The sequence below is a fragment of the Pseudophryne corroboree genome, chromosome 5, assembly GCF_028390025.1.
Source record: "Pseudophryne corroboree isolate aPseCor3 chromosome 5, aPseCor3.hap2, whole genome shotgun sequence".
In the NCBI taxonomy this organism is placed as follows: domain Eukaryota; kingdom Metazoa; phylum Chordata; class Amphibia; order Anura; family Myobatrachidae; genus Pseudophryne; species Pseudophryne corroboree.
The window spans coordinates 288,518,519-288,545,485 of record NC_086448.1 but is presented as its reverse complement, the minus strand read 5'-3'; the positions used below and the strand labels follow the sequence as shown (position 1 = coordinate 288,545,485).

The following is a 26,967-nucleotide window of genomic DNA, read 5'->3' as shown; positions in this document are numbered from 1 at the left end:
TGGCGCACAGCTGCAGTGCTGTGCGCTACCTTGTTGAAGACTGATGTCTTCTGCAGCCGATTTTTCCGGACCTCTTCTTGTTTCTGGCTCTGTAAGGGGGCCGGCGGCGCGGCTCTGGGACCGAGCTCCGAGGCTGGGCCTGTGTTCGGTCCCTCAGGAGCTAATGGTGTCCAGTAGCCTAAGAAGCCCAATCCACTCTGCACGCAGGTGAGTTCGCTTCTTCTCCCCTTAGTCCCTCGATGCAGTGAGCCTGTTGCCAGCAGGTCTCACTGAAAATAAAAAACCTAAAACTAAAACTTTCACTAAGAAGCTCAGGAGAGCCCCTAGTGTGCACCCTTCTTGGCCGGGCACAAAAATCTAACTGAGGCTTGGAGGAGGGTCATAGGGGGAGGAGCCAGTGCACACCAGGTAGTCCTAAAGCTTTTACTTTTGTGCCCAGTCTCCTGCGGAGCCGCTAATCCCCATGGTCCTTACGGAGTTCCCAGCATGGTCCTTACGGAGTTCCCAGCATCCACTAGGACGTCAGAGAAATGTTCAGTGACATCACCGGCGGCTTTCCCGAACATGTATCTCAGCCCGACATTGACGGGTTGAGCTGCATGTCAGCTCAATATTAGCGAACGCTGAACAACGTGTGGGAGTGCACACCATACACCAATATTACCCCCATACACACTAGGAGATTTCAGCCTAAAAATAAACAATAACGATTTATGTCGTTACCGTTTATTTTTTAGGCAGAAATCGCCTAGTCTGTACCCGTCTTAACTACTGTTAAATCTGAAACTAGAAGTTACCTCACATGAATTCTACACATTGTCACACAGCTGTATGTACAGCCTGACAGTCTGATTATTTCTTTAATAATGGGTTTAGGGTGTGTACACACCAAATTATATTTTAAACGATGTGGACGATAACAACACATCGTTAGCGATATCATCCAGTCAGTGGCATAAGTTTATCCCGGTTGCCCGGAGACAAGAAAAATATTGGTGCCCCCCCCCCCCCATATATCATCCGTGAGCCAATAAGATGCCGTTTTGAGATCCGAGTAACACCGAGTAAAACCGAACCCGCTCATCTCTAATTCTAACTACATGAATCTACTACAAATCCGTTGCAACTAGGCAGATCTATGTAGGAGTCCAACCACACACTACATAGATCTGCTTAATCACTCACAATGCTGATTATTTCTCTGACAATTAATTTACAAGTGTCATATCCAAGATTAGAACCCACAACCTTTTACACTGGTAGCATGCACCTTACTGGTGGAGATATCTGCTATTGCATAGGAAGTATGAGAATTCTAACTATATGAAGTTACGTGTAATCGTCAGAGAAATAACTTCATATAGATAGAATTCTCATGCTTCCTTTATAGGAGCAAATAGCTTAATCAGTAAGGTGTCTGCTTCCAGTATATCTATAATAAAGGGGTGTGATTTGTAAGGTGCAGTGACTAGTGGGGAAGTCGGCTACGGAAGAGATACCGGCTGCTGTCAATTAACTTAATGGATTAATGTCGCTGAACACACGGTACAGGAGGAGAGGTGCCCCCCTTCAAAGCAGGAGCCCGGCGGCAGCTGACTCCGTTGCCTCCCAGAGTTCTGCCTCTGCATCCAGTGCATATGCACTATATCGGTAACGATGTGCACACTCACAGGTCGTTAACAATATCGCCTATAGTAAGAACATGCAGGTCAATCAGACCATATCGTCAGAAACTGCATGTTCAGGAATGTGGCAGGATGACGTCACTGAACAATATCGTTAGTGATATCATTCAGGGTGTATGAACTTTGTCGTTTGCCAAGGAGTTCAAGGGCAAGCACTGACAATAATTGCTCATGGAGCAGATCGGCTAGCGTGTACACACCGTAACTCTTTTTGTAAGATATGGATACGGCATACAAGTCATATTAAAGTATGTTTAGTGGAAAAGTAAAAAAAAAAAAAAAAAAGAAGGCAGCAGTACTAAACCTTGTAAAGAGATAAAGTGGAGAGAGTTAAAGTAGCAGCCAATCATCTCCTAACAGCTTATGTTTGAAAAATGACCGATAAGAGCTGGTTTGCGGATACTTCTCTCTCCATGGCTTAGTACATCTCCCCCAACATCTAAATTTTCCTATTAGCTCTACTGTCCTGTACATGTAGAAGCTGCTGCTGGTCTAAAAACATGTTCAAAACTATAATCTTGGGAGAGCTAGTTACTCCTGGTGACACAGCTACATACTATAGATCAGGCATTCCCAACCACGGTCCTCAAGGCACACCAACAGTGCAGGTTTTAGTGATATCCAGGCTGCAGCACAGATGGTTAAATCAAAATAACTGAGCTACTAATTAAGTCACCTGTGCTGAAGCTTGGCTATTACTAAAACCTGCACTGTTAGTGTGCCTTGAGGACCGTGGTTGGGAATGCCTGCTATAGTGTATTACTATCCAATGCATACAGCAAGTGATAGCGCCACACACTAGTGAGACAGAAAGGTGTCACTGCTGGATGCAGGACAAAGCGGACACCTGGCTGACACCGGATGGCAGGGACAGCGTGCAGCAATGTGTGTGAGTGCGGAAGGAGGAGAGAGAACACACCTGCATGCAGTACACGGGCCGAGATGCTGCCGGACCAACACCCGGAACCGATATGACTGAGCCCCTCTGCAACCCCACAGCTGCCCCCCTCCTCCTGCTGCTGGCCCGTGCTACAACTCCCAACCTCTCACACCAACTGCCGGGACACGGGACTGATTCCGACCTCCTCCGGGGGGCTGTATGGGTCACGTGCTGTGTGAGAGAGAGGAAATAACGGAAGAGAGTGTGTGCGGGGAGAGCGCGGTGATTGTATTCACCAGATTATTTTAAGGGACTCTAAACTTCAAAGTGAAGTTGTTGAGGATAACAAAATACAACATTTCCACAGCGCCGCCTCCCCCTCATGCTGCATACAATGGATGATTCCGTTTCCTTAGTAACGAGACCTGCAGGACCGGACGCTCTGTTTATAAGCATGTGCATTGGGCAGGAGGTAATTGTGTTTCCATGGTAACATGTAACTTATTCCAGTGCAACGCAGCCAAACTCCCGCACCACGTGACACAGAGTGCCTCAGAGTCCCGTCCAATGGCTGAGGGGTTGTGTCTATGTTACCTTCGTGCTCAGGACCTGGAAGTGACAAAACGAGAAGGCAGGAGAGAACTTCCGCCCTTACAGCACCTAAATGTTTTTTTCGTTCTCCATTCATTTGGGGTTATTTTTTTTTCTATGCAGCAGTGGACGCTCGCCACGCTGCAGGCTCGGTGTCTGGCTTCGCTCGCCAAACTTTACTATTCCAAATAGATTGCGATATGGACCCAGGGGGTTATGGGAAAGGTCCTCTCCACGAAGATAAACTAGACGCTACCATTGCAGAGGGCTTTGTGACATGTCCGTTTAAGCAGGAATGATTTAATCAGCACAGCGGGAGCCCGGGAGCAGAGTTTCTCGGGAAGTCGGGAGGAGAAGAGCTATGCTCTGCACTTTGCATAAAATAAATAATAAGATTTTAAACCTACCGGTAAATCTTTTTCTCCTAGTCCGTAGAGGATGCTGGGGACTCCGTAAGGACCATGGGGTATAGACGGGCTCCGCAGGAGACATAGGCACTATAAAGAACTTTGGATGGGTGTGCACTGGCTCTTCCCTCTATGCCCCTCCTCCAGACCTCAGTTAGAGAAACTGTGCCCAGAGGAGACGGACAGTACGAGGAAAGGATTTTTGTTAATCTAAGGGCAAGATTCATACCAGCCCACACCATCCACACCGTATAACATGGAATATACGCCACCAGTTAACAGTATGAACAAAACAGTATCAGCCCACGACTGATCTTAACTCTAACATAACCCTTATGTAAGCAATAACTATATACAAGCCTTGCAGAAATATGTCCGCACTGGGACGGGCGCCCAGCATCCTCTACGGCAGGCATGTCCAAACTGCGGCCCTCCAGCTGTTGTGAAACTACATATCCCAGCATGCCCTGACACAGTTTTGCTGTCAGAGAATGCTAAAGCTGTGTCAGGGCATGCTGGGATGTGTAGTTTCTCAACAGCTGGAGGGCCGCAGTTTGGACATGCCTGCTCTACGGACTAGGAGAAAAAGATTTACCGGTAGGTTTAAAATCTTATTTTCTCTTACGTCCTAGAGGATGCTGGGGACTCCGTAAGGACCATGGGGATTATACCAAAGCTCCAGACCGGGCGGGAGATTGCGGATGACTCTGCAGCACCGATTGAGCAAACATGAGGTCCTCCTCAGCCAAGGTATCAAACTTGTAGAATTTAGCAAAAGTGTTTGAACCCGACCAAGTCGCCGCTCGGCAAAGCTGCAATGCCGAGACGCCTCGGGCAGCCGCCCAAGAAGAGCCCACCTTCCTAGTGGAATAGGCCTTAACCGAATTTGGTAACGGCAATCCAGCCGTAGAATGAGCCTGCTGAATCGTGTTACAGATCCAGCGAGCAATAGTCTGCTTAGAAGCAGGAGCGCCAACCTTGTTGGCTGCATACAGGACAAACAGCGCCTCTGTTTTCCTAACCCGAGCCGTCCTGGCTACATATATTTTTAAGCCCCTGACTACATCAAGCTACTTGGAATCCTCCAAGTCCTTCGTAGCCACAGGTACCACAATAGGTTGGTTCATATGAAACGATTAAACCAACTTAGGCAAAAATTGAGGACGAGTCCTTAATTCAGCTCTATCCACATGGAAAATCAGATATGGGCTTTTGTGAGAGAAAGCCGCCAATTCAGACACTTGCCTTGCAGATGCCAAGGCCAACAACATAACCACCTTCCAAGTGAGAAATTTCAATTCAACCGTTTGAAGAGATTCAAACCAGTGAGATTTTAGGAACTGTAACACCATGTTAAAGTCCCATGGTGTCACTGGAGGCACAAAAGGAGGCTGTATGTGCAGCACTCCCTTTACAAAAGTCTGGACTTCCGGGAGAGAAGCCAATTCCTTCTGAAAGAAAATTGATAGGGCCGAAATCTGTACCTTAATGGAGCCTAACTTTAGGCCCATACCCACTCCTGTCTGTAGAAAGTGGAGAAAACGGCCCAGATGGAAAACTTCCGTAGGAGCATTCTTGGCTTCACACCAAGATACATACTTTCTCCAGATACGGTGATAATGTTTCGCCGTCACCTCCTTTCTAGCCTTCATCAGAGTAGGGATGACTTCTTCCGGAATGCCTTTCCCAGCTAGGATTCGGTGTTCAACCGCCATGCCGTAACCGCAGTAAGTCTTGGAACACGCTGGGCCCCTGTTGCAACAGGTCCTCCCTGAGAGGAAGAGGCCACGGATCTTCTGTGAGCATTTCCTGAAGATCGGAATACCAGGCCCTTCGAGGCCAATCTGGAACAATGAGTATTGTCTGCACTCTTTTCCGTCTTATGATTTTCAATATCTTTGAGACGAGTGGAAGAGGAGGGAACTCATAGACCGACTGAAACACCCACGGTGTCACCAGGGCATCCACAGCTACTGCCTGAGGGTCCCTGGACCTGGCACAATATCTCCGAAGCTTCTTGTTGAGGCGTGACGCCATCATGTCTATTTGAGGACGTCCCCACCGACTTATTATCTCTGCAAAAACTTCTTGATGAAGTCCCCACTCTCCTGGATGGAGATTGTGTATGCTGAGGAAGTCTGCTTCCCAGTTGTCCACTCCCGGAATGAAGACTGCTGCCAAAGCACTTAATGTGATTTTCCGCCCAGCGCAGAATCCTGGTGGCTTCCGCCATTGCCACTCTGCTCCTTGTTCCACCTTGTCTGATTGAATCAGAACCGGTAGGTCGCGAAGAAGATTCTCCGCTTGACGTAGGCCGTTGTATATGGCTCTCAATTCCAGTACGTTGATGTGTAGACAAGCCTCCTGGCTTGACCATATCCCCTGAAAATTTCTTCCTTGTGTGACTGCTCCCCATCCTCGGAAGCTCGCGTCCGTGGTCACCAGAACCCAGTATTGAATGCCGAACCTGCGTCCCTCTTGTCAAAGTCGAAAAATATTCCAGTACACACATTACGTACAAACCACACACACATGCCCGCTGCGCATGCACTTGTTCCGCCATGCATGCACATATTCGCAAATTGCGTGTGGTCGCACCCACGGTCCTGCGCGGTTTGAGCGTGGTATGAGTAATTACAGTGGAGTTTGTACTCTCATGGAAAAGCCACAAAGACATATCATAAATCTAATTTCTCTAACGTCCTAGTGGATGCTGGGACTCCGTCAGGACCATGGGGGGGTAGCGGGCTCCGCAGGAGACAGGGCACATCTAAATAAAGCTTTTAGGATCACATGGTGCGTACTGGCTCCTCCCCCTATGACCCTCCTCCAAGCCTCTGTTAGGTTTTTGTGCCCGTCCGAGAAGGGTGCAATCTAGGTGGCTCTCCTAAAGAGCTGCTTAGAAAAAGTATTTTTAGGTTTAAATCTCAGTGAATCCTGCTGGCAACAGGATCACTGCATCGAGGGACTTAGGGGAGAGATTTCCAACTCACCTGCGTGCAGGATGGATTGGAGTCTTAGGCTACTGGACACTTAGCTCCAGAGGGAGTCGGAACACAGGTCCTCCTGGGGTTCGTCCCGGAGCCGCGCCGCCGATCCCCCTTACAGACGCTGAAGACGGAGGTCCGGAAAGCAGGCGGCAGAAGACTCCTCAGTCTTCATGAAGGTAGCGCACAGCACTGCAGCTGTGCGCCATTGTTGCTACACGTCTCACTGATTCAGTCACGGAGGGTGCAGGGCGCTGCTGGGGGCGCCCTGGGCAGCAATATTAAATACCTTTAGTGGCAAAATAAATACATCACATATAGCCATTAAGGCTATATGTATGTATTTAACCCAGGCCAGTTTTCTTAAAACCCGGGGGAAAAGCCCGCCGAAAAAGGGGCGGAGCTTATTCTCCTCAGCACTCAGCGCCATTTTCCTGCTCAGCTCCGCTGGTGAGGAAGGCTCCCAGGACTCTCCCCTGCACTGCACTACAGAAACAGGGTAACAAAGAGAAGGGGGACATAATTTGGCGATATTGATATATTAAAAGCGCTTATATCAAAAACAACACCTTCTAGGGTTGTTTATATACATTTATAGCGTTTTTGGTGTGTGCTGGCAAACTCTCCCTCTGTCTCCCCAAAGGGCTAAGAGGGTCCTGTCTTCGATTAGAGCATTCCCTGTGTGGCTGCTGTGTGTCGGTACGTGTGTGTCGACATGTATGAGGACGATGTTGGTGTGGAGGCAGAGCAATTGCCGGTAATGGTGATGTCACCCCCTAGGGAGTCGACACCGGAATGGATGGCTTTAGTTATGGAATTACGTGATAATGTTAGCACATTACAAAAGTCAGTTGACGAAATGAGACGGCCGGAAAACCAGTTAGTACCGGCTCAGGCGTCTCAGACACCGTCAGGGGCTGTAAAACGTCCCTTACCTCAGTCAGTCGACACGGGTACCGACACAGATGAATCTAGTGTCGACGGTGAAGAAACAAACGTATTTTCCAATAGGGCCACACGTTATATGATCACGGCAATGAAGGAGGCTTTGCAGATCTCTGATACTGCTGGTACCTCAAAAAGGGGTATTATGTGGGGGGTGAAAAAACTACCTGTAGCTTTTCCAGAATCAGAGGAATTGAATGACGTGTGTGACGAAGCGTGGGTTAACCCAGATAGAAAACTGCTAATTTCCAAGAAGTTATTGGCATTATACCCTTTCCCACCAGAGGTTAGGGCGCGCTGGGAAACACCCCCTAGGGTGGATAAGGCGCTCACACGTTTATCAAAGCAAGTGGCGTTGCCGTCTCCTGATACGGCCGCCCTCAAGGAAGGAGGCTGGAAACTACACTGAAGAGTATATACACACATACTGGTGTTATACTGCGACCGGCAATAGCCTCAGCCTGGATGTGCAGTGCTGGGGTAGTGTGGTTGGATTCTCTGACTGAAAATATTGATACCCTGGATAGGGACAGTATTTTATTGACTCTAGAGCAATTAAAGGATGCTTTTCTTTATATGCGAGATGCTCAGAGGGATATTTGTACTCTAGCATCAAGAGTAAGCGCGATGTCCATATCTGCCAGAAGAAGTTTATGGACGCGACAGTGGTCAGGTGATGCGGATTCCAAAAGGCATATGGAAGTATTGTCATATAAAGGAGAGGAATTATTTGGGGTCGGTCTTTCGGACCTGGTGGCCACGGCAACTGCCGGCAAATCCACTTTTTTACCTCAGACCCCCTCCCAACAGAAAAAGACACAGTCTTTTCAGCCGCAGTCCTTTCGCTCCTATAAAAACAAGCGACCAAAAGGACAGTCTTATCTGCCGCGAGGCAGAGGAAAGGGTAAGAGAGGGCAGCAAGCAGCCCCTGCCCAGGACCAGAAGCCCGCCCCGGGTTCTACAAAGCCATCAGCATGACGCTGGGGCTTTACAAGCGGACTCAGGAGCGGTGGGGGGTCGACTCAAGATTTTCAGCAATCAGTGGGCTCGCTCACAAGTGGACCCGTGGATCCTGCAGATAATATCTCAGGGTTACATGTTGGAGTTCGAAAGGTCTCCCCCTCGCCGGTTCCTAAAGTCTGCTTTACCAACGTCTCCCTCAGAAAGGACGTCGGTTTTGGAAGCCATTCACAAGCTGTATTCTCAGCAGGTGATAGTCAAGGTACCCCTCCTACAACAGGGAAAGGGGTATTATTCCACACTATTTGTGGTACCGAAGCCGGACGGTTCGGTAAGACCTATTCTAAACCTGAAATCCTTGAACCTGTACATACAGAAATTCAAGTTCAAGATGGAGTCACTCAGAGCAGTGATAGCGAATCTGGAAGAAGGGGACTTCATGGTGTCCCTGGACATAAAAGATGCTTATCTGCATGTCCCAATTTACCCCTCACACCAAGGGTATCTCAGGTTCATGATACAAGACTGTCATTATCAGTTTCAAACGCTGCCGTTTGGTTTGTCCACGGCCCCTCGGGTCTTTACCAAGGTAATGACCGAAATGATGGTTCTTCTACGAAGAAAAGGCGTATTAATTATCCCTTACTTGGACGATCTCCTGATAAGGGCAAAGTCCAGAGAACAGCTGGAAGTCGGTGTAGCACTAACCCAGGTAGTGCTTCAGCAACACGGGTGGATTCTGAATCTTCCAAAATCTCAATTGACCCCGACAACTCGTCTGCTGTTCCTGGGAATGATTCTGGACACGGTTCAGAAAAAGGTGTTTCTCCCGGAGGAGAAAGCAAGGGAGTTATCCGAACTTGTCAGGAACCTCCTAAAACCAGGAACTGTGTCAGTACATCAATGCACAAGAGTCCTGGGAAAGATGGTGGCTTCTTACGAAGCGATTCCATTCGGCAGATTCCATGCACGGACATTTCAGTGGGATCTGCTGGACAAATGGTCCGGATCGCATCTGCACATGCATCAGCGGATAACACTGTCACCAAGAACAAGGTTGTCTCTCCTGTGGTGGTTGCAGAGTGCCCATCTGTTAGAGGGCCGCAGATTCGGCATACAGGACTGGGTCCTGGTGACTACGGATGCCAGCCTACGAGGCTGGGGAGCAGTCACACAGGGAAGAAACTTCCAGGGCGTGTGGTCAAACCTGGAGACGTCCCTTCACATAAATATACTGGAGCTAAGAGCGATCTACAATGCTCTAAGCCTGGCAAAATCGCTGCTTCAGGGTCAGCCGGTGTTGATCCAGTCGGACAACATCACGGCAGTCGCCCACGTAAACCGACAAGGCGGCACGAGAAGCAGAAGAGCAATGACAGAAGCTGCAAGGATTCTGCGCTGGGCGGAGAATCATGTCATAGCACTGTCAGCAGTGTTCATCCCGGGAGTGGACAACTGGGAAGCAGACTTCCTCAGCAGACACGACCTTCACCCGGGAGAGTGGGGACTTCATCCAGAAGTCTTCCACATGATTGTGAACCGTTGGGAAAAACCAAAGCTGGACATGATGGCGTCTCGCCTCAACAAGAAATTGGACAGATATTGCGCCAGGTCAAGAGACCCTCAGGCAATAGCTGTGGACGCTCTGGTAACACCGTGGGTGTACCAGTCAGTGTATGTGTTCCCTCCTCTGCCTCTCATACCAAAGGTACTGAGAATTATACGGAAAAGAGGAGTAAGAACAATACTGGTGGCTCCGGACTGGCCAAGAAGAACTTGGTATCCGGAACTTCAAGAGATGCTCACGGAGGATCCGTGGCCTCTACCTCTAAGAAGGGATCTGCTTCAGCAGGGACCTTGTATGTTCCAAGACTTACCGCGTCTGCGTTTGACGGCATGGCGGTTGAACGCCGGATTCTAAAAGAAAAGGGCATTCCAGAGGAAGTTATTCCTACCTTGATTAAGGCTAGAAAGGAAGTGACTGTACAACATTATCACCGCATTTGGCGGAAATATGTTGCGTGGTGTGAGGCCAAGAAGGCTCCAACGGAAGAATTTCAATTGGGTCGATTCTTACATTTCCTGCAAGCAGGATTGTCTATGGGCCTAAAATTGGGGTCCATTAAAGTTCAAATTTCGGCCTTATCAATCTTCTTCCAGAAGGAATTGGCATCAGTGCCTGAAGTACAAACTTTTGTCAAAGGTGTACTACATATACAACCCCCAATAGTGCCTCCAGTGGCACCGTGGGATTTGAACGTAGTTTTGAATTTTCTCAAATCTCATTGGTTTGAGCCTCTAAAATCGGTAGATTTAAAATACCTTACATGGAAGGTAACCATGCTATTGGCCCTGGCTTCAGCCAGGAGAGTTTCAGAGTTGGCGGCTTTATCATACAAAAGCCCATATCTGATTTTCCATTCGGACAGGGCAGAACTGCGGACACGTCCTCATTTTCTCCCTAAGGTGGTTTCGGCTTTTCACTTGAACCAGCCTATTGTGGTGCCTGCGGCTACAGGCGACTTGGAGGACTCCAAGTTACTGGACGTTGTCAGAGCATTAAAAATATATATTTCAAGGACAGCTGGAGTCAGAAAATCTGACTCGTTGTTTATATTGTATGCACCCAACAAGATGGGTGCTCCTGCGTCTAAACAGACGATTGCACGTTGGATCTGTAGCACAATCCAACTTGCACATTCTGTGGCAGGCCTGCCACAGCCTAAATCTGTAAAGGCCCACTCCACAAGGAAAGTGGGCTCATCTTGGGCGGCTGCCCGAGGGGTCTCGGCATTACAACTTTGCCGAGCAGCTACGTGGTCAGGGGAGAACACGTTTGTAAAATTTTACAAATTTGATACTCTGGCTAAGGAGGACCTGGAGTTCTCTCATTCGGTGCTGCAGAGTCATCCGCACTCTCCCGCCCGTTTGGGAGCTTTGGTATAATCCCCATAGTCCTGACGGAGTCCCAGCATCCACTAGGACGTTAGAGAAAATAAGAATTTACTTACCGATAATTCTATTTCTCATAGTCCGTAGTGGATGCTGGGCGCCCATCCCAAGTGCGGATTGTCTGCAATACTTGTACATAGTTATTGTTACAAAGATCGGGTTATTACTATTGTTGTGAGCCATCTTTTCAGAGGCTACTTCGTTTTTTGTTATCATACTGTTAACTGGGTTCAGATCACAAGTTGTACGGTGTGATTGGTGTGGCTGGTATGAGTCTTACCCGGGATTCAAGATCCTTCCTTATTGTGTACGCTCGTCCGGGCACAGTACCTAACTGAGGCTTGGAGGAGGGTCATAGGGGGAGGAGCCAGTACGCACCATGTGATCCTAAAAGCTTTATTTAGATGTGCCCTGTCTCCTGCGGAGCCCGCTACCCCCCCATGGTCCTGACGGAGTCCCAGCATCCACTACGGACTATGAGAAATAGAATTATCGGTAAGTAAATTCTTATTATATATATTGTATAAATCCCACACTGTCTGTGTTAACCTTTAAATAGCATGAAAATCAGTCACACATAAATTAAAACTCACAGAGACTAAAATACTATGGCCTTATTTACACTAAGCTTTGAAATTCTATAAAGAAGGCATACACCTTTGTTTACTAAAATAGCCAAGTTTCTATTTAAAACAATGAGTACTGAATTGTCATTGTCTCACCTGAAAGTAAAAACAAACGAAGTGACAATACCCAGGAACCGATTCTGTTTTGAAAATCAGAAACAATAGCTAACCTCAACACAAGACCAGACAGATAGAAATTTAACATTCATAGTCTAAAACCCATGGATATGTAGGTGTTCATATATATGTATATTATATATATATATATATATATGAATGAATAAATATATAATTCCTAACAAATTGTAATAGCAGGAGTATGTGTGTACGTGTGTATATATATATATATATATAGGCCCTCATTCCGAGTTGTTCGCTCGGTATTTTTCATCGCATCGCAGTGAAAATCCGCTTAGTACGCATGCGCAATGTTCGCACTGCGACTGCGCCAAGTAACTTTACTATGATGAAAGTATTTTTACTCACGGCTTTTTCTTCGCTCCGGCGATCGTAATGTGATTGACAGGAAATGGGTGTTACTGGGCGGAAACACGGCGTTTCAGGGGCGTGTGGCTGAAAACGCTACCGTTTCCGGAAAAAACGCAGGAGTGGCCGGAGAAATGGTGGGAGTGCCTGGGCGAACGCTGGGTGTGTTTGTGACGTCAACCAGGAACGACAAGCACTGAAATGATCGCACAGGCAGAGTAAGTCTGGAGCTACTCTGAAACTGCTAAGTAGTTAGTAATCGCAATATTGCGAATACATCGTTCGCAATTTTAAGAAGCTAAGATTCACTCCCAGTAGGCGGCGGCTTAGCGTGTGTAACTCTGCTAAATTCGCCTTGCGACCGATCAACTCGGAATGAGGGCCATAGTGTGAAGATGTGGCGGCGGCACTCGACCAGACTTAGCAACTGCAGTTAATAAATTTATTATGCCAACATGTTTCGGGGATTAGACCCCGTCCTCAGGGGGCCCTGAGGACGGGGTCTAATCCCCGAAACATGTTGGCATAATAAATTTATTAACTGCAGTTGCTAAGTCTGGTTGAGTGCCGCCGCCACATCTTCACACTACATAGTGGAAGGGAGCTTCCACCAGGAGGGCACCGCAGCAAATACATCACCTATAAGGGGAATATATGGATATATGTATATCTTGAAGATTGAAATAGATAATCATATCATGTGTGGGATCATATTGTTCAGAGACACGTAAACATTAATCTAGTGGGAATAAGAACATTATTAAATATTACCTCATTAAGTTATTAATAATACCAGATTTATGATTAATGTGATGGGTTTAACTGATCATGGGGCGGGAACTCAGATGTAAACAACAGAAACCACATCTCAAGTCCTAGCCATCGCCCACTTCTTGAACTGACCAATGGTCCCCGGTGCACAGGATATGTCCCACCCCCGAACCAATGGAAGAAGAGCACACAGTGTCTATTGTATTATGTTTTGATCTACTGAATAAAGAGCGAGCTGCAGGCCAGGTCACTATCACAAACTCTTAACGCTTTCAACCTGATTAGCGGAGGACCGGGAAGCGCACGCGATTATTCACACGTATGTACATTGACTGTAGCCATTATTCTGTTTAGATTTATCTTGTTAGCCTGTAGTGTATGATTTGTACTGTTTTACCTTTTGAAATAATCCACGGTGGCCTTAGAACCCTGTGGTTTCAACTACATATCGGTATTGTGTCCTCATTTCCCTGCTAGGGTTTAAAGCGTATTTAACTGTATAAGGTTTATAAGTATTGATAAGGTGTACGCACTGCGGGTACTTTATACCGTCAGCGCTACTTAAGGTTTAAGGTATAACATCATTGCAGTGCTTTGCTGCGTAAAGGTTTAAAGTGTAACCATATTATTACATTGTATTACTAATAAGGTTTAAGGGTTATCAATTGTGTGTGTGCGCGCTGTGCGTACTCTGTACACTCAGCGCGGCATGTGTACGCCAAGTACGTACCACGTACGGGACTCTGTACGCAAATAGCGTACAAAGTGCGTAGCGCGTGTATTCAGGTAAAAGTGTATCTAGAGGTATAGCTTTATGGTTTAAGATAATATCAGCATTATCACTCTAGAAGGTGAGCACTCTGCAGCCACCATAGGAGAGACACCCTGGCCCCGGGGGACAGGCTTATTTTCTGATGAATTTGAAGATGGGACCCGGACCACTTGTCCAGAAGGTCCCACTAAAACGTCCTCGCATGAAACCTGCCAAAGGGGATGGCCTCGTAGGTCACCACCATTTTTCCCAGTACTCTAGTGCATTGATGGACTGACACCCTTTTCAGTTTTAACAGGTCTCTGACCATGTACTGGAGTTCCTGGGCTTTTTCCATTGGGAGAAAAACCCTCTTTTGTTCCGTGTCCAGAATCATGCCTAAGAACGGTAGCCGGGTTGTTGGAACCAACTGCGACTTTGGTAGATTCAGAATCCAGCCATGTTGCTGCAGCACTCTCAGGGAGAGCGCCACGCTTTTCAGCAACTGATCTCTCGATCTCGCCTTTATCAGGAGATCGTCCAAGTACGGGATAATTGTGACTCCAAGCCTGCGCAGGAGCACCATCATTTCCGCCATTACCTTGGTGAAAATCCTCGGGGCCGTGGAAAGCCCAAACGGCAACGTCTGAAACTGGTAATGACAGTCCTGTACAGCAAATCTTAGGTACGCCTGATGAGGGGGATATATGGGGACATAAAGGTATTTGTCCTTTATGTCCAGTGACACCATAAATCCCCCCCCCCCCCCCTCCAGGCTGGAGATCACTGCCCGGAGCAATTCCATCTTGAATTTGAACTTTTTCAAGTACAGGTTTAGGGATTTTAAATTTAGAATGGGTCTGACCGAGCCATCCGGTTTCGGGACCACAAATAGGGTAGAATAGTACCCCTTCCCCTGTTGAACTAGGGGAACCTCGACAACCACTTGTTGTCGACACAGTTTTTGAATTGCAGCTAAAACTATCTCCCTCTCTGTGGGAGAAGCCGGTAGAGCTGATTTGAAAAATCGTCGAGGAGGCATGTCTTCGAAGTCTAGCTTGTAGCCTTGGGATACAATTTCCATTGCCCAAGGATCCACGTGTGACTGAGCCCAGACGTGGCTGAAGAGTCGAAGACGTGCCCCCACCGGCGCAGACTCCCTCAGTGGAGCCCCAGCATCATGCGGTGGATTTAGTAGAAACCGGGGAAGACTTCTGCTCCTGAGAACTAGCCGTAGCAGGCTGCTTTTTCCCTCTTCCCTTACCTCTGGTCGAGGAAAGAAGAGCCCCGACCTCTTCTGGACTTATGCGTCCGAAAGGACTGCATCTGATATTGCGGCGTTTTCTTTTGATGTGGGGAAACATAAGGTAAAAAAGTAGATTTGCCCGCGGTAGCTGTGGAAACCAGGTCCGCGAGACCTTCCCCAAATAAATCCTAACCTTTTGTAAGGCAAAACTTCCATATGCTTCTTTGAGTCGGCATCTCCCGACCATTGGCGGGTCCACAGGGCTCGCCTAGCAGAAATCGCCATGGCGTTGGCATCTTTAATGTGACCTAAGGTCAATAAAATGGTATCCCTATCCAGGGTATCAATGTCAACTGACAAGGTATCCGTCCAAGCCGCAACAGCACTACAAACCCAAGCTGACGCTATTACCGGTCTGAGCAAGGCCCCCGTATGTGTATAAATAGATTTTAAGGTAGTTTCCTGTCTGCGATCAGCAGGACCCTTGAGGGCGGCCGTGTCTGGAGACGGCAGCGCCACCTTTTTGGACAAGCACGTTAACGACTTGTCCACCCTGGGTGAGGATTCCCACCGTAACCTGTCCTGCGCAGGGAAAGGATACGCTATAAGAATTCTTTTGGGAATCTGCAGTTTCTTGTCTGGAGTTTCCCAAGCCTTTTCAAATAATGCGTTCAGCTCATGAGATGGGGGAAAGGTTACCTCAGGTTTCTTTTCCTTAAACATGTGTACCCTCTTGTCAGGGACAGAGGGGTCATCAGTGATATGTAAAACATCCTTTATTGCAATAATCATATAATGAATACTTTTGGCCACCCTTGAGTGTAACCTCGCATCATCATAGTCGACACTGGAATCAGAATCCGTGTCAGTGTCTGCTACTTGGGACAGGGGACGTTTCTGAGACCCTGAAGGGCCCTGTGACACAGCCAAAGCCATGGTTTGACTCCCTGTTCTATCCCTGGACTCTGCTTTGTCCAACCTCTGATGTAATAGACACATTTGCATTTTTTAAACATTCAGCATATCCATCCAATCATGTGTTGGCGTTGCGGATGGAGACACCACAATCATCTGCTCCACCTCCTCAGATGAGCCTTCCGCTTCAGACATCCCGACACACGCGTACCGACACCCCCACACACTCAGGGATATATCTATATGGAGACAGTTCCCCAATAAGGCCCTTTGGAGAGACAGAGAGAGAGTATGCCAGCACACACCCAGCGCCAACTGACACTGGAAACTAAATTCCCAGACAAACAGCGCTTTTATATAAATATATAAATATACACTCACTGCGCCAATAAAAAGTGCCCCCCCTCCTCTTTTTTGCCCTCTGTCACCGTGTTCAGCAGGGGAGAGTCTGGGGAGCCAGCTTCTCTGCAGTGTGCTGTGGAGAAAATGGCGCTGGTTAGTGCTGGAGGATCAAGCTCCGCCCCCTCAGCGGGATTCTATAATATAATGCCTCCGCAGCCTCTATATATATTATTAGCCAGTCCCAAGAGGTTTATAATTGCTGCCCAGGGCGCCCCCCCCCCCCGCGCCCTGCACCCTTTAGTGCCCGCTGTGTGTGTTGTGTGTGGGAGCAATGGCACGCAGCGTTACCGCTGTGCGTTACCTCAGAGATCTGAAGTCTTCAGCCGCCTTTGAACTCTTCTTTCTTCTTATACTCACCCGGCTTCTATCTTCCGGCTCTGTGAGGAGGACGGCGGTGCGGCTCCGGGATGAACGGCGAGGGTGAGACCTGCGTTCCGACCCTCTGGAGCTAATGGTGTCCAGTAGCCTAAGAAGCAGAGCCTATCATTTAAGTAGGTCTGCTTCTCTCTCATCAGTCCCTCGATGCAGGGAGCCTGCTGCCAGCAGTGCTCCCTGAAAATAAAAAACCTAACAAAATTCTTTTTCAGAGAAACTCAGGAGAGCTCCCCTGTACTGCACCCAGTCTCCTCTGGGCACAGGATCTAACTGAGGTCTGGAGGAGGGGCATAGAGGGAGGAGCCAGTGCACACCCATCTAAAGTTCTTTATAGTGCCCATGTCTCCTGCGGAGCCCGTCTATACCCCATGGTCCTTGCGGAGTCCCCAGCATCCTCTAGGACGTAAGAGAAAAAATATTTGTTGCTGGTGTTTCATCGATGGTGCAAAACTATTTGGTTCCCCCCCAAGAAGTTGAGAGGTGAGAGAAGTCTAGACCGAGGCAGCACAGACAGGATAGGGGGAAAGGAGGGGGGTGGGTCCAAAATCTATGAAAGGGGAAGCAGGACTTTTGCACGGTGAAATCACGGTCGATTTTGAAAAGGTGTGATCTATGGGAAAGGGGCATGGATTCATGCGAGTGCCGCTATTGCGAGCCACGCCACATTTTCGTTACTGAGGGGGCATGCCCATCCCTCTCTCCCTGTGGGGCAGATTTATTAAGCCTGGTGAAGTGATAAAGTGGAAGGTGATAACACACCAGCCAATCAGCACCGTACTGCCATGTTACAGGCTGGGTTTGAAAAATGACTGTTAGCAGCTGACTGGCTGGAGCGTTATCACCTTCCACTTTATCACTTCTACAGGCTTAATAACGCTGCCCCTCTGTCTCCAGTGAATGCACACAGCCTCCCAACTGCCCTGCCCTACTGCAGGACACCTCTCTGCAGTTCCCACTGGCCATCAAGCTCTACCCCCTACTGCCGATGCAGCTGCTTAGAGAAAAGCTTCAGAAGTTCTGACAGCATGTTGGCAGAGCATCTGATAGGCCCAGGAGGCGGGGCTTCAGACTGGTTGGGAGTCAAAGCTTCTGTTAGCATGGGGACACAGATCTGACAGGTCCAAGAGGTCCGGGAAGTGGTGCTTCGGTTGGGTTCTTGGGTGGTACTTTGGCAGGCCCTGAGTCTGACATAGGAGGGCTTCTCTTGGCCTGCTGGGAGCAGGGTTATTCAGGTGATGTTATTACCGGGAGGAGGGTGAGCTGGGCTGGTGGTGGTGACAGGATTTCTTTTTCCCTGTAAATACTGGCTGCACTGCAGGGGATCCTGTGAGCCTATTTTCAATGGAGGGCCCGGAGCAGCAGCTCCATCCACCCTAATGTTAATCAGGCCCTGTATGAGAAGTGTCAGCATCCAGTAGTCCATACATTCCCATACCATGTGCTTAGTAAAGGCCCGTACACACTGGCCGATATATCGGCCGTTCTATTGAACGGCCGATATATCGCGGGTGCGTTGGCCAGTGTGTACGGGTGATATGTCTGAACTCCATGGTTCACAGACATATTGCGTCGATGGCCAATATATCTACCGATATTTTGGCGCATCGCTGTGTGTGTACAGGTGACCAGCCGACCGCCCTTACACATGCTGCTGCAGCCGGCGGTGATTGACAGATGAACTGGGCAGGCGTGTGTACACGCCCGCCCAGTTCATGACGTCAGTCCCCGACGGATCGGGCAGTGTGTATGCACAGCACACTGCCCGATCCGTATATATATATATATATATATATATATATATCTGCAGATATATCTATCAGTATGTACCCACCATAACACATTTCGCTAAGTTTCATACATATGTCATCTGTATGTAACTGTGGTGCACCTTAATGGACAAGACACAGCTGCCAGGCATAGTATTGCATCAAATTCATTGAGGTACACATTGATAAACATTACATTTTAAGTTCACTGTGGTACTTTTAAAATATTAATATTATAATACTCTAAAATATTTGCCAAGATTTTTCAAGAAAACTTTATAAAACAGCTTTTAACTCACCCCAGAGTTGTTACCTGTATTTCATGCCAGACACAACAGTGACATGATTGTCAGCTCAGCCACATGCTACAAATGATTTTCAGAAAACCAAGTATCTGTAGACAGTATAGTATCGGGATCCTGGCTCTTGGGATGCCAGCAGTCAGAATAACGACAACGGCATCCCGATGCGCATAACCCCAACACCTGGTAGGTAAGTTGTGCTCGTTGTACCCTGGTAGGTAAGTTGTCCCCTGCCAGTCTGCCCATATAGCCCTCCCTCTACCCAGGCTGACCCTAACTCACCCCCATAGCCTAATCCTCCCGCCTAAGCCTAACCTTCCACTCCCCCCCCCCCACACACACACACTGCCTAAGCTCTCCCTCCATGTCATACTTACGATTGGGATGCTGGTAGTCAGGATTACGGTGTCAGCATTGTGATCCATGTCAGGATCCCGGCGTCGGCCTCCATAACAGTGTCGGGATTCTGGCATCAGTATTCCAACTGCCGGCATACCGAATGCCAGTATGTTGTCCAGATACCCTTGTAGATGTGGCACCCTGGAAAATTGTGGATCTTCCTTTGGTGCCGCAGGGGTTAAGTACGGACCAGAGTAAGGTCACATTCCCTGTGCTCGTGAGGTGGCAAGTGCTGTTTGGACAGAGAGTGGGAGAGCAAGTGGACCCTTGTGGAAGGAGGAGGAGTGGGAGAGAAGCCATTGTTAGCACTGGATGCGCTGTGAGGAGTGGAGATGGAGAAGCAGAGATAGAGCAAACGGGTGGTCACGCAGGACTGAAGCATCAGAGTGCTTCCGAGAGTGCAGAGAACAGAGAGAGTGGACGCGAGACGTCGCAGCAGGTGAAAGCCTGGCCTATGTAGATGCACGGACACCGTGGCCATTTTGTGAAGCTGAAAACCGCTGAGACAGGTCCAGCAAGTGAACGGAACTACTGAAGAGGTTCAGAGTGAGTGCAGAGACTGTTTGTGTTGTGGACTGCAAGTGTGCGAGTGCTAGACCCAATTGTCCATTTGTCACACATACTGCTCATTACTGCATGGAGAGAACGGGTGATACCAGGCCTTTAATAGAAAATCCCACAGAGTAGCCCCTGCTTGAATACAGTGACCAGGACAGAGACATACTTCCCTTGTGTAACAAGAACAGTGACACCATACCTCCCGTTGCAATACTGTGGCACTGTCGGATCTAAGAGCTTCAACATAAAATTGGCGGTGAAGACTAAGACATTCTTTTTAGAGATAGCTAGAAAAGTAATTGCTATTAATCCCTTTCTTCATTGGTTCTCATTATCTTCTTCTTGGACTATGCACATATATGTGATTAGATTGATTGAACCATTGACTTATTGAATATTCCAGTGTATTGTGAGCTGTAGTCACGTGATTTTCTTGTCTTCTTTAATGCACCATTATTATTGTGATTGTCGAATTTTGGCAAATAACTAATCACCGTCTTTAATCCAGAGTTCTTTGCATCTCAATCTAAGAAATATCCTGTTGGAATTACTGTCAGAATATTACAATTACGTGTCAATCTATCCTACCTCTTTGAGCAAGGTACAACAACCAAGGTATGGGGGGAAAACATCTTTAGGGAAAGGGTCTGTCACATCTGTGATACCACTTTCAACCACTTAGACACACCTGCCAAACACCGGGGTGTTACCAGGGGAGCCAGAATGTTTTGTGGTTGGGGAGGCATAAAAAAATAATTTTGGAGCTCCCCCCGATTATTTATCTCCCCCCTCCCTGTGCGGGGAGCGCTTACCATGGGATCCCCGTGGAGACTCCTACTTTAAAAATGTGCTCTGTGCTGTCGCAGCATGCTGCCCCCTGTCCTATCCTAGTCAGCTCTTCACTGATGCATTACTGGGAGATAGTGTGGCCACGCTGAGCCTGCCGAAACATCCAGTTAAACTACGGTGTGTTTATAGCTCAGTTTTTAAATAATACATTTTCTCTAACGTCCTAGTGGATACTGAGAAGTTCAGATAATTTCTAAAAAAATATTTAAAAATTCCAGCGTTAATATGTGCTGCGGATGCAAGGCGCATCTTATTACATATACGATAAAAGTGCACTGTACGTCGCAAACACTACATCCCTTAAGAGAAAACAAGTACTCGCACACTTTGTCGTCTGAGGTCCAACGCTCAGAGATGTATATATTTGATATTAAAAGGGTATGCATACAATATAACACATGTACAGTATATATATGGCTACAGTGTTACAATTACACAAGAAGCAGCTGTAGTTACATGAGGATCCATTACAGCTACAGCCAGCATACTTCACCCTATTTGCTCAATGCACAGTCCGCTCCATCTTTGAATCTGCACCAACAGCAACAAAAAAACAGCAAACAGAACTTCTTGGGTGAGGGGAAAATACCTACATACTGTGTATTGGGAGAAGTACATGTCTGGGACTGAGTCTTCTGTTATTGGCCCAGGGGAGGGAGACCTCTTGTTCATGATGTGTTATTGGTCAGTTCATATGCAAGCAACATCCAATTTGATAATGTAATTATAGGTGTTAGCCACTGGTTTCTGCTGCACACATGCTGTCTTTGTTCTAATAAGTGACTTTAGATTTCATACATTTAACCATAACTAATTGTTGCAATATGCTACAATCTAACCACAGCTATCAAATTAACACACTCATTCCCCTGATCATTTTGACACTAAGCATGACATGTTTAACTTGTTCTGTTCCAATAATACACATATATATGATGTTATAACTTTCCTATATAAATACATTATAATGTCTGGTGCTTGACATGTTTAACTTATGTGTTGTATGAAATATGTGTTGAATATATCTCCGTGGCTTGTCTGTGCGAATGCGTGGGCCACCGCACATCGCTGTGCACACTGCATGTATGCGCACGCACAGCGATCCATCTGTTTGGAGTTTGTATTTGGTGTGTATGTAATATTTTTACTTCGACAGTCCACCCTTTGACAGTTGATAATAACTGTCACACTAAACATAATTACAAAAAAAATATTTAAAACACATAACAGGTGACCTAGACACACATATGTATTCATTTCGCAAATCAGACATTGGCTATATTTGGGGAAGACAGGGAGGAGGACGGGACATCCTCTATATGCACTGGGCAGTCACAGGACCACTGGTTGGGTCTGGGATGACATTCAACCTATAGAGTATGCTGGGACAGTACTATGGCCTATGATGTCTGATTTGAACGAACGTTGCACACATACATGTTCCTGCGTCTTTGCACACTGATGTTCGGATTCGATAGAGGTTTGCTCTTTATCTGCTATGTGTGAATAGCCATTGTCTGATTGTTCCTTATTACCTCCCAATTTCCTGATTTCCTGAAATTGGTGAGATTTAAACATACCAGAGATTTATCTATGGTACTGGTGGATCTTAAGATTAGGGGGTCTAGTTATATTATATTCATTGTTCACCGGTTCCCCCCCACCCCACCCTCAGTGTAATTCAAGTACCTCAGCTAACTCTCAAGAATATGGCACTAATCCTGCATTGTTTGGACTTAGAGGTACCTGTGAGCACATCCAACATTCCATTTGGTTTAAGACCTTACCCACTAGTGAGTGGTAATCACTCAAGGGATGTCTGCCAAATGCTGCTTTATTGCTAGACTGACATCTCTGGATGCACTCATCTTCAATTATAGGGTCCCAATAACTACAAAATACAGTATTCCTCAGACAATAGCCTATCATGTTACCTCCGAACTCCGTAACTACTAGACCTTTGATTTTCTCTGGCTTTAACAAAGCGGTAGGCTGATCTTGGGATCCTATAAAGACATCACTCCTTTCTTCAGAACGAGTTCCAGTCCCACACTCGATTCCTCATGAAAACCTCACAAAAATAGAATGTCCTGAAAAAAAATGTTTGTCAACGGGAAAAAAGAAAGGTAGAACAAAACAAATCTTGCCCATAGCAAATCCATTACAACGACTGGTCTTTCTGTAATCCTTTAGTACGCTCAGGTAGTGTTCAACAGTGCCGCCTCTCAGTCTTCACGGAACAGACTCTCGGGTGATACTTCTGCAATCTCACTCCCTTTCCTTCCAGACTACCGACTTTCCTGCAATGTGAATTCGTGGACCCAAGTCTCTCTCTTGGCTACTTTCACTGGGATCGTGCTGTTAACAAAACTTGGTACGCTCATTCCCACCTGTCTATTAGGCAACCTGACCGTAAGAACAATCACACAGTCTCTTGGTTCACAATCAAGACAGTTAGTAGTTGGTATACCAGGAATCAACAGTTTCAAGTTCTTTTGTTAAGTTCTCAAATGCTGGCTCATCTCGATAAGGTACTGTACTGTCACCTCATTGGTGTATTTCTGATCATGGTGTGGATCGATCATGACATGAGGTTGTCTTCCGAAAAAAAAAAAAAATTCACAGAGGGTGATTCGTTAAGTGGGGATCTGGGAGTGGTTCTGATGCTCCGTAACACTAGTGGCAGTGTCTATGACCACAATAGTCCAGTTTCAAGCTATCACTTTGCTCCTACTCCTAAGGATACCATATCTACACACAAATTTCTGCACAATTTTAGTTGCTGTAAACACAGCAGGAAATGCCTCTACCCAGTTTGAGAAAACATCAGTGTACACCAATACATATTTCAGATTCCTACAGGGTGTTAACTGTACGAAGTCGATTTGTATTACCTGAAAAGGTCCGTCTGCAGGAGGAGTATGGGATGGCTCTGTCAGTGCTACCTTACCAAATGTTCTTCCTCATGTAAGTAAGACGGGTCATTGCTTTCCTGCTTGCCTGAGAAGAGAACCCTGGTGCACGCCAGTATGCTCTTACCAATTTGCACATACCTTCCTTACCCTAGGTGAGTCAGACCATGTGCCGCCTCAGCTAGGCTTGGGAGATACGTCCTGGGGGCCACTGGCTTACCTTGTCCATCTCTCCAGAGTCCTGAGGACTCCTGACCATACCCCTTCACCTCCCAGACCTCCTTTTCCTGTAGAGAACACAAATTTGCATCTTAATTTAACTGTTGTGTGTTTGCAATGTAGAGCACCGTGAGAATAACTCCAAAAAAAAAACATCTCTAGAGGAAAAAATGAAAAAATATCAGGTCTGCGTTCACCAACGGGCTGTCACTTATGTCTGGTCTCGTAGTAAAGGTCTGATTCAGATATTCCGTACCATCATGCATATCAGTGTCTATAAAAAATTTGCCTTCACCAGTATTCTCATCCTTCACCCTTTGTGCATTACAAGGCACACTGCAATAATATACTGGTGTCATCATGCTGATGAGACATACCGGGTTTGGGCAGAACTTTGAAGGACCAATACGGAATGTGGTGTATGAACTGTCAAATCATGTACCAGTACTACGCCCCAGGTATTTGACCCTTGTCCTACACAACTGTAGTTTATCCCTTGAGACCTTGTGTCCTGTTTGGAAGAGATGAAACAGAAACTGCTTCGTAAATGCCAGGGATGACTCAAATGAATCAGCGCACAACAAGTCATCAACAGATTGTATCAGCACCGACCCGTTCTCAGGCTGAAAGGACTGTAAACAGTCATGTAGGGCTTGGGAGACAATACTCAGACTGTCAGAAACCTTGGCAGAATCAGGTCCATGTATTGTACCCCCCTTGTGAATACAAATATGAAGAGGAAACTGTGAAGAAAAACAGAATAGAAGTTGGTGACAGATAAGTTTGTAGAGGTGGAGAGGATTTTATTAAAATTACAACTGGATTGGGCACTACAGGGAATTGATTCTTAAATACTTGGTCTACCCCCCTTAAAGCTTGTGCTTGCTGTGTCACTACTGGGACTACATCAGCCATCAATCCAGTCTCCTGTCCATCCTAAAGTCATAGGGAACACGGTATCTGTGAGATAATTTCCTCTACCTGTGATGGACATGAATCTAGAAGTGGAATGCAACATTAGTCTTTGAGGAGTAACTAACATACTTTGTACTTCCTGAGTGGGAGTACAATATATGTATTTCACATGTCAATTTACATAACAAAATCTCTGTCGATTAAGTTAGTCAGGGGCCAATGCTGCTAGGAGAAAAAGAAAAAGGGTTTAGCATCATTGAGGCCCAATCGTAACTTTTGCAGGTTTTGTCAAAGGGTAATGTTTGTCGAAGTAAAAAATATTACATAAAAAGAACATACAAACTACACACATATAAGTCGCTATACTTGCAAGTACGCGCAGCGAGCACAGCAATATATGGTAACACACGCATTTACACGGACATGCCACAGAGATGGATTCGACACTTATTTCATACAGTACATAATTATAATAATATCAAGCGCCAGACATCATGATGATTTAAAATTATATAATGAAGTAATGTCATAAATGTGTATTATTTGAACAAAGCCAGATACACCTGTCATATTTGTATTTAAGCAACTATATTAATGTGTAGATTCATTAGATACTTATTATTAAGTTGTAGGACATTGCAACAAATAGTTATGATTAAATGTATGAAAGGTAAAATCACTTTTATTAGAACAATAGATATTCCAAACAGGTAGTGGACAGGAAGCTCATGCCAGCCCCTCAGACGTCCCAAAGGCTGAACCTGTTCAGCACACGAACAAACCAGTAACTCATCATGAATGAGAAAGTCCCCTCCCCCAAAAACTAGATAACACATTGCTAATCACACAGGAGGCAGTTGCTGTTTTGTCTCAGAGGATGATGGAGTTGCTTTTAGACCAGATCCTGCATGATTTTACAGAGAGAGAGACGAATATATATATGGAGAGACGAATTTATATAACTTAAGGAGAATGGTATTGTATGCTGGCCTGTAACTGTATGTATTTTGTATTAACTGATTACTGTGCTATTGTATCCATGTAACTATAGGTATACTGTACATTGTAATATATTTTGAATCCATGTCCTTTTAATAACAAATATATACATCAATGAGCTTTGGAACTCAGATAATGTGGTGGGTGTATTGTTTTCTCTTATGGGATGCAGTGTTTTCTCCCACTTACCCCAAAAGAGAACCTAGAGGGTCAGTATGGTGCATCTGGAGAATACGACCATATATCCTAGAAACCAGGTGCCCTGATTCCAACGTCTGCAACATTGATTTGACCAGGGAATCAGCGAGGATTGGAAGGCCATCAGAAAATTGGGCAGCTAAAGCATGTCACAGTTGAAGGAACCCAAAGAAAAACCCTGAAGGGACATTATGCGCTTGTTGAAGTTGCTGAAATTATTTAAGCGTCCCATCACTATATAAATGGCCCAAAGAGTACACTCCCCATTTTCCCCAGACCTCCCGGACTTGAAGCTGACACAGTTCCAGCAACCCATAAATATTATCTAGTGGGGTATCAAGATCAATACAGTGACCATGCATCACAGAGTGCACCAATTTCCAAATCAAAATAGATTGTTTTAAAAAGCGGCAGTGTTGACATTTTGACACTGCCGCAGAGGAGTATCTGTAGTGGGGTACCACCAGGATAGTCATGGTTCAACATCAGTGAATGCAAAGCCAAGGCATCGAGATCATTAACCCATTCCCAAATATGCATCAGTTGCGCTGCATAATAATAGAAACGGAGGTTGGGAAGAGCCAAACCTCCCAGGTTCCGGTGACCTGGTCAGGGTATCCAGTCTCACACATGCCCGCTTACTAGCCCATACCAGAGAGGAAAGCAACCCATCTATTTGTTTAAAGATCTGAGGAATATAAACAGGAGACTGCTGTAAAATATAAAGAAGTTTGGGCTGGAAAACCATTTTTACCATATTAACTCTCCCTGTAACCGTCAAAGGCAGCTTACCCCAGGCCTTCACTTTACCACGAAGGTACGTTATTTGTGGTGTGATATTTAGGGAGGATAAGTTCTGAGGATCATTAGA

General features: G+C 46.5%; 1 protein-coding gene across 4 annotated transcripts in view; it reads right to left on the bottom strand.

The window, feature by feature from the left end:
- ULK4 (unc-51 like kinase 4) overlaps window positions 1–2,990 on the bottom strand; it is a 1,561,547-nt gene extending 1,558,557 nt beyond the window's left edge. For 2 of the 4 annotated variants that reach the window (XM_063922401.1, XM_063922403.1), the window contains exon 1: window positions 2,605–2,989. The gene's annotated coding sequence lies outside the window, so the exon portion shown is untranslated. Of the gene's footprint in view, window positions 1–2,604 lie in introns of all 4 variants that reach the window. The other 2 variants (XM_063922404.1, XM_063922402.1) reach the window with 2 other exon arrangements.
- Window positions 2,991–26,967: the final 23,977 nt, after the last annotated feature.